The sequence below is a fragment of the Triticum urartu genome, chromosome 2A (assembly GCF_056163025.1).
Source record: "Triticum urartu cultivar PI428250 chromosome 2A, HENAU_Tu73, whole genome shotgun sequence".
Lineage (NCBI taxonomy): Eukaryota > Viridiplantae > Streptophyta > Magnoliopsida > Poales > Poaceae > Triticum > Triticum urartu.
In genome coordinates this window covers 544,366,886-544,376,023 of record NC_141874.1, presented here as the reverse complement: position 1 = coordinate 544,376,023, position 9,138 = coordinate 544,366,886, and positions in this window count along the sequence as shown.

Genomic DNA, 9,138 nt, shown 5'->3' with positions numbered 1-9,138 from the left:
GGCCTGTGCACGGTGGTATTGAGTTCTTGGAGGGATCTCTTCAAGGATCGAGAAGCTCGCGATATATCAGATGGAAAAGCACCAGCATAGAAAACGCGCAGGGTAACCCGGCGTGAGACAGCCTTGGACAGAGCCGGCATGTTCATCAATTTTATGTTCAGAAGTATGATTAATTTGAGGTTGGCAGATACAAGATTTGAGTTGAAGAAAATTTAGGGTTGCATGATGCGCGTCGCTGTGGTCAGATGATCCTTCAAAACCGGATCAATTTTCAGTGTATCACCGAGACGGACAAAAGTTCTCCGCTGCAATACCTCGTACGTGGCCACCGAGTCGCTTCAGGATAGATTATTGTTTTTATTCTCTGTGTCAGATGGAAGCGTCCCTACTCTCCGTAGAGAGCCACGTGGGTTTATATTGATTGAGGGCAAGAAGAGCCCTTGCCGTGGCGTACAAGGTTTTGCCCGATCGCTAGATACGGGTTCGGTACAAGGAGATGGAGACCAAGGTTGTTACGAGAGAGAGAGAGAGAGAGGATAAACGGTTGAGATTACAATCTATCTCTAATTCTAACACCCTCCCTTAATCTCAACTATCCTACATTGAGATTCTTCTTGAATTCCTCGAATGGCTTGACTGGCAAGGCTTTGGTGAACCCATCTGCAACTTGGTCTCTGGAGGGAATGAATCGTATGTCCAACTTCTTCTCTACAACCCTTTCTCTTACAAAATGAAAGTCAATTTTATATGCTTGGTTCTGCCATGAAACACTAGGTTTGCAGAGAGATATGTGGCACCTAGATTATCACACCACAAACATGACACACGATGATGTTTAATCCCCAATTCATTGAGCAACGATTCAACCCAAATGATTTCAGTAGTAGCATTAGCTAGTGACTTGTATTCAGCTTCAGTACTTGACCTGGATACTGTGGCTTGTTTCCTAGCACTCCAAGAGATAAGATTAGAACCAAAAAATACTGCAAAACCTCCAGTTGACCTCCTGTCATCACTGCATCCTGTCCAGTCAGCATCAGAGAAGGCACTAACAAGAGTGGAGTTGGAGCATTTAACTTGAAGGCCTAAACTCACAGTATGTTATACCGTAAAATTCTTTTAACAGTTGTCCAATGTACAGTAGTGGGTGCATGAAGATACTGACAAACCTTGTTAACAGCAAAGGAAATATCTGGTCTTGTCAATGTCAAATACTGTAAGGCTACTACTGCACTTCTGTACCTTGTGACTTCTTCCTCTTTGAGTGGATCACCTTCAAAAGCTGAAAGTTTTTCTGAAGAGGATAGTGGTGTAGGTGAAGGCTTACAATCTTTCATCCCCATACGAGCTAGAAGTTCAGTGGCATATTTTTCCTGGTTTAGTACTATGTCATCTTGAATCTTATTTACCTCAATACCCAAGAAGAAGTGTAGATCACCAAGATCCTTCAAAGCAAATTCTGAGCTTAAATCATGCAGAAGGGCATTAGTAGCACTTTGCGATGAGCTTGCAACTATAATATCATCAACATATACTAGTACAAAAATGGTTATGTTTGCCTTGTTGTAGATGAACAATGAAGTATCAGCCTTAGATGCAACAAAGCCTAAACGCCTCAACTGAGAGCTTAACCTTGAGTACCATGCCCTTGGTGCTTGCTTCAGGCCATAAAGTGCCTTGTCCAGCTTGCACACATGATGAGGTGCCTTTTATCTACATACCCAGGTGGTTGTGTTATGTAAACCTCCTCTTCCAGAACACCATGCAAAAACGCGTTCTGAATGTCTAGCTGTCTCAAGCTCCATTCCCTGGACACAGAAATAGCTAACACAAATCTAATAGTTGCAGCCTTGACGACAGGACTGAAAGTGTCTTCATAGTCCAAACCATAGCGCTGCTTAAAACCCTTTGCAACCAAACGAGATTTATACCTGTCAATGGAGCCATCTGCTTTTCTCTTGATTCTGTAAACCCACTTATAGTCAATGATATTTTTACCTCTTTTTTCTGGTACAAGATGCCAAGTCTTGTTCCTCATAAGCGCTGAATATTCATCATCCGTTGCATTTTTCCATTTGGGATCCCCAAGTGCATCTTCCAATTTTGTTGGTTCTCCTGCGATACACAGCATACCATATGGATCAGTACCATCAGTTCGGATTTTTGGATTTCTTATACCTTTTGCGACCGAGTCATGACACGTGAAGTTGTAACTTGTTGGGGCTGACTTCGACGTGCGTGTGCTGGTCGTGCTACAGGAGATGGCGCAGAAGGCTCTGGCTCAGAAGATCCAGAAGAGCGCCCAGACTCGCTTTCCACAGCAGATCCCGTGGCCTGAGGTGTGTCTGATCCACTGGAGTATATGGCTGCAGAAGATCCGCCACTGGTCGCTGCCGCGCGCACATGGAACGGGGATCCCGACGCGGACCCCACCGAATCTTCTGTCGCTCCGCTGATCGCTGGCGCATGCGTGTGAGATGGGGATCCCGACGCGGACCCCACCGGGTCTGTCGCTGTCGCCTGCCCGCGCGTGGGACGCGGTGCAGGGCGCGGCTCGTCCGCACGTGACGACGCGGCGCCTGCTGATTGGCGCGGCAGGAGGAGTCCAAGCGCGTGGCTCGGCGCGTATCTACGCACCTGATCCGAGGCAGTCAGACGAACAGGAGTTCCAGGTGACTCCGGATCCGCCTCGTGCTCCGCGCCAGCTTCGTCCTCTTCTGGTGCATGCAATATAGGCTCATTTTCTGCAAAAAATTGATCATTTTCTCCACCAATTTCTGCTCCATTTTCTGCTGCATGATCCTGCACACATGGAGGCACAGTCCTACTAGTAGGATCATCAGTTGGATTAGTAAAATTGTCGCCCCCATGATCAGAGTTTTGGAGATGTGGTGGAAGAAGAAGGATTGCTTGTTTGAGAAGTGCTCCGGCATTGGGATGAAGGGACTCAAAAGGGAATAATGACTCATCAAATACTACATCACGAGAGATATAGACCCTGCCAGTAGAAACATCTAGGCATTTGACTCCTTTGTGAATGGGACTATACCCAAGAAACACACATTTCTTTGAACGGAAAGCGAGCTTGCGTGTATTATACGGTCGAAGGTTGGGCCAACACGCACAACCAAAAACACGTAGCGACTTGTAGTCAGGAGAGATGCCAAAGAGGCGTGTGATGGGAGTTTCAAAATTTATGACTTTGCTGGGTAGTAAGTTGATGAGATATGTAGCAGTTAAAAAGGCTTCATCCCAGAATTTTAGTGGCATAGATGAATTTGCTAGTAGATCTAGCCCTACTTCAACAACATGGCGATGCTTCCTTTCAGCGGAGCGATTCTGTTGATGTGCATGAGAACATGCAACATGATGTGAGACGCCAAGTTCTTGAAAGAAAGAGTTTAGTTTTCTGTATTCACCTTCCCATTCAGTTTGCATGGCGATGATTTTAGTATTTAGTTTGCGCTCAACAAGATTTTGGAAGTTCTTGAAAACTTGAAATACTTCGGATCGTTTCTTGAGGAGGTAGATCCATGTAAACTTGCTGTAGTCGTCTATGAAACTAACATAATATGAGTGTCTACCAACGGAGGTGGGGGCTGGTCCCCACACATCTGAAAACACAAGTTGCAATGGTGCAGTGGAAATACTGGTAGATATGGGATATGGCAACTAATGACTTTTAGCTTGTTGACATGGATCACAAACAGACTCAATATTGGACTCATGAGAGTACGGAAGATTATTCTTGCTAAGAACAAATTTAACAATAACTGATGAAGGATGACCTAGTCTACTATGCCACTTTGACGATGAAGGCTTGACAGCTACTAAAGCCTGTTTATTTGATGGTGTCGATGAAGATATGAGCAGGTAGAGACCTCCCACGCATCTGCCCCTAAGAAGTATTCTCCTCGTGTCCAAATCCTTTACCAAAAAGAAATATGGATGGAATTCAATGAGAACACGATTATCAAGGGTAAATCTATGAACAGAAAGGAGATTCTTTGATGTTGTGGGCACATATAGAACTTTTTTAAGATGCAAGTTTTTCATGGGGTTTTAACAATTGAACTACCAACGTGAGTGATTTTCATACCAGATCCACTTGCCGTGTGCACTTGGTCATGTCCACGGTACTTGTCTCTGACGGTCAGCTTGTCGAGTTCTCCTGTAATATGATTAGTGGCACCGGAGTCCGCATACCAGTTTGTGTCGACGTCGTAGGAGTCGGTGACGACGTTTGCCTCCTTTTCTTCATACTCATCGTCCTCATAGCGATCCCAACACTCACGGGCTCCTCCGCGGTGATGCTTGAGGCATATTTGGCACTCGGGATAGTCCCGGTGCTGTGGACGTTGCTGCTGCTGTTGTTGGGGACGACCACCTCTCCTATTGCCGCCGCTTGAAGAAGAGGAGGAGGGCGAGCGTCTCCCTCGGCCGCGGCCTCTGTTGCCGCGCCCGCGCCCTCTGCCACGAGGCTGACCACGCCCCCTATACACTAGGTTCGCGGAGGTGTTGAAGCCAGCTTCTGGACCGTCGCCTAGCATCTCTACCCGTTGATCGAAGGCAGCGATCTGGGCAAAAAGTTTGTCGACGGTGATGGAGGTTTTAACGGCGCCAATCGCCGCCACGACCGGATCATAGTCCCGATCGAGGCCGGCAAGGACATAGTCCACCATCTCTGGATCGGAGACAGGTCGGCCTGCTGCAGCAAGTTCATCCCCCAGATTTTTCATCCGGGCGATGTAGGAGGTGCTTGACATGGAGCCCTTCTTGGTGGTGGTGATAGAAATTCTCAAATTCGTGATTCGAGATTGAGACTGCGAGGCAAACATAGTGATGATAGCAGTCCATAAATCAAAGGTATTTTCTTTACTCACAACTTGGGCGAGGATTTCCTTCGACAGAGAGTTCAGAAGATAGCTGAGAACTTGCTGATCTTTGGACAACCATGGCGCATAGAGGGGATTGGGCACCGTGACCGTCGTCTAGTCCGACTGCTGCTGCTCCTCCGTCTTCGGGGGCGCTGCGTCGGTTCCATCTAGGAGGCCAGTGACCTGCGCTCCTCGTAAGGCCGGCATCACTTGAGCCTTACATAGGAGAAAGTTCCCCTTGGTAAGCTTCTCGGCAGGTGGCGCACCAAGGTTGAGGGCGACGGGAGCCGAGGAGGACATGGCGATCTGATTTTTGGAGATCGATGGAGCTTTGGCTAGATAGATGGGAAGAGGATGGCTCTGTATACCAAGTCAGATGGAAGCGTTCCTACTCTCCGTAGAGAGCCGCGTGGGTTTATATTGATTGAGGGCAAGAAGAGCCCTTGCCGTGGCGTACAAGGTTTTGCCCGATCGCTAGGATACGGGTTCGGTACAAGAAGATAGAGACCAAGATTGTTACGAGAGAGAGGATAAACAGTTGAGATTATAATCTATCTTTAATTCTAACACTCTGAAAGGAAACTATGCGCGAAGTAAATCGCATCCAGGGCAGCTGATCGTGATGGCAACAAAAGGACTAGAGCAACAGCCCTCGATTTGGATTTACACGGGAAGTTAAAAAAAAAGGGGGTGGAGCCACGACGGGAAGTTAATATCGCTTCGAGCGCCTGCTGCCTCCGTGGCTGAGACGAGCAGCAGCACCTCCAACTCGCCGGTCCGCGACCTGCCTCGCCTCCGCTACCGCAGTTCTGCTATGGCCGGCGCAGTTTTCTGCCGTTACGGCCTCAAGCCGGCGTCCCCGAGCTGCCTCCTCCGCCCTGGCTATTCGCCGTCGCCAGGACTCCCTGCACCGCCCATACTCCACCGCGACCGGTTCTCCGAGTCTCCAGCTCGGCCTCGCGCTGCCCGTGAGCCGCCCCAATTCAGCGCGCCTTCACTTCTGCCGCGTCTTCGGCTGCGAGGCGGATCACCTCCATCAAATTTGCCGAGCCGCCGCAGCCTCGTTCTAGCCTCGCCCAGTGGCTAAGTGCCGCCGCGGCCCCTGCCGGAGCAGGCCTCGGGTCACCCCTGCCTGTGGGTTGCTGCCTCCACTAGCGTCGCCCCCGCGGCTACACCAAGCTGTTGCGGTCACGCCGACTCTGCCCTGCTCGAACCACCAGGCGCCTCCGACGTCAAACGCCTCGCTGTCACGGCCCGTCATCAAGACGCCTTCGCTGGAAACCTTTGAGACCGTAACCCGCCGGTGCCCCTGCCGAGCCGCCCGCTGGCTTCGCCACGTTGCGGTGCCCTCGCCGAGTCTCGCGGCCGCGGGCCGCATCAGCTGCTGCACGGCGAGTCGCCGTCCTCCTTGAGATACTGGGCTGCCCTGCCAGTGAGCCGCCTGCCTCTCGCACTGCTCCGCCTTGCCGCGGGTCTCCCTGAGCTGCCTTGTTCTTTTTTTCTACAGTGGCTGCGGGCGTACGCAGTGTCACGCGGGTGCCTGACCGCCTGGCTGTTACTGCTCCTCCACCCGTGATCTACTTCCATCAGCCAACTCGTACAACTAATCAAACTGCTACATCTGCTCAGAGAAGCTATCAGGTTTGTCGTTGAAGACAAGACGTGAAGACTCCAACTAAGTGAATCAGAGTAAAGAAATAAACACTATGGCGTGGCTACAGCACTAGCGCCGTCAATCACTGAGCTGCCTGCCGTCGACCGCTGTTGAGGTCCGCAGAGTTGCCTCGAGCGTCTGTCGCCTCAGCCGTCGAGGCCCGTAGCCAGCCGGCTTCAGGCCGCCGCTCTCCACCTGTGCCATGAGCCACCAATGTCGTCGTGAGTCGTCGTGAGTTGCCGGCCTCCACGCGCCTGTGATGCCCGGCGCTTTGCGCCTCCGCTAGCCGTCTTCACGTCAGATGCTGACAAGCCGTTCGTTTCTGTCGACCCTGCCGCCTCGAGTTGTCAGTGTGGCCTTGAATCGCCTCACTATCATGGCCTTAACCCATCCCCGTTGTAGTAGCAGAGAAGTGCTGCAGGGGTCAAGTTTTGTAGTAGCAGAGAAGAGTATGACTTCGGTGTTGTGTTCGGCTGCTATAGCGGCAACGGTCTTCAGAGAAGGTTGTATCTATGATGGGCTGCCGTCGTCTCAAATCTACTAGCAGAAGCAAGCAAAAATCAACTACTATATTACTATGGCGGTCAAACCAACCACTGGGATTGACAGATACCCCTTACGCATTCAGAAGAAACCCAGAGGCTGGGCGCAAATCACAGGACCAAGCGCATGCACAGTCCAGGTTTCAAGGCTGAGTTATCCGCGGAACAAAAATGTGCTTGTCCAATATGAGCGCCTGAGATATAAAAATACTAGGTGATATTTGTCCAGTTCTATTTTAGCGCATATTAATTTCTCAAAAAACAAACTACTCTGATACGTGTGTTCTCAATGCAGGATAATTATCCATCACACAAGTGCTATGGATATGAAGCGCGGGTCAGCTGGTGTTCGTCCATGCCGTGCTGCTCGACGGACACACATATAAGCCGCCGCTTCTGTTGTTGAGTCTGCATCAATGCCGTGGTCAGCTCGCTCGCGCCCACGGCCGACTCTCTTGGTTGCATCAACTTACAAACAGCGTGGTCGATTTGTCCGTCCGCGTCGGTGGCTGATTCATGCTTCCACGCCGGTTCTAAAACTCTACGGCCGACCCCTGAGGTCTGGTCTACTTCAACACATCAGGTCGTACATGTCTGCATGAGCTGTTTATTGAGTATGAGCAAGTCACTGCTCGGGGAGCTCGGTTTTCTTTCAATAAATTGGAGGCAAATTATTATATGTTATCAGCCGCCGTCTGCACTGGATGTTTCAATGGGCAGGCGCACAAGTCGCCGCCACTACAGTTTGGTTAACTTCAAACAGCCAGTTGGAAGGAACCATTGGCCGAGTTGCTGACACGGCTCATACGGGATCATTTATAACCCGCCGCAGTCACCTCACCTACTATGGATTCACATTGCGCTATCAACACCAATGATATACACCCTATGCTATGGTCAAATATAAAGAATCTCAAGCCAAGACTCGGGAGCTACGATGACATGACTCAGTAAATGTTGCCAATGTTGCAAGTTTGAGCAAGTTCAAGAATCCCATGACGATGGAGGGAAAGATAACCCAGTCCCATAGGCTACTCTATATTGATGAAAATTTAAAAGACCGTCAGAAATATTCCGGCTCACAATGATGCTTCCAGTTTACAATCCGGTTCAAGGAAAATTTATCTACCACAAAGCTTTGAAGCTCTCAAATCCGGTTCAAAATCCGGCTCAAGGTAAATTTGTTTCTCGCAAAGCTTTGAAGCTCTCAATATCCGGTTTAAGAATTTCCGGTTCAAGAAGAATTTATCTCTCGCAAAGCTCGAGTTCTCAGGAAAAAATAAAGGGACCAAAGAGAGTCTGTTGCAAGGCACAACTCAAACATAGGTACCCTGCTTCAAAAGACCATTGGGGGATGATTGTATTTGAATCTAGCTTAACCCCTTTTGGGTCTGACTTTGATCGTATTCGAATCAGAGTCGTTAAAAAACTCTCAAGGTCATTTTGGGGCTTCCTGTTCAAACATAGGTCGTATTCGAACCAAAGAGAACATAGCTGTCGGTACCCTCTTGATCGGCGCAATGCCAAACCCACTAGAGGGCTTCTTGATCGTATTCGAATCATAGCTTAACCCCTTTTGGGTCCGACTTTGATCGTATTAGAATCAGAGTAGTTAAAAAACTCTCAAGGTCATTTGGGGGCTTCCTGTTCAAATATAGGTCGTATTCGAACCAAAAAGAACATAGCTGTCGGTACCCTCTTGATCGGTGCAACGCCAAAATCACTAGGGGGCTTCATGATCGTATTCAAATCCTAGCTTAACCCCTTTTGGTCCATTTTACTGATCGTATTCGAATCAGAAGCCTCATTTTTTCTCTGTTTGGCTTAAGTTTTTTGAAAACAATCTTTGGTTTTGTATTGAGACCTTTTTGTTCATATCTAAAGCATATATATGGTTTCGATTAACCCGGCTTGACTTTGGATGATAAGTCGCCATATATGACAATCATAAACATTTGGAAGTTTTGGCTTCTGAAGATTGTGTTATCACCCTTACTGCACAGGTATCATAAGCCGGCAGTATGATTCAATATCACAGATATGATATTGTTTATACATGATTATG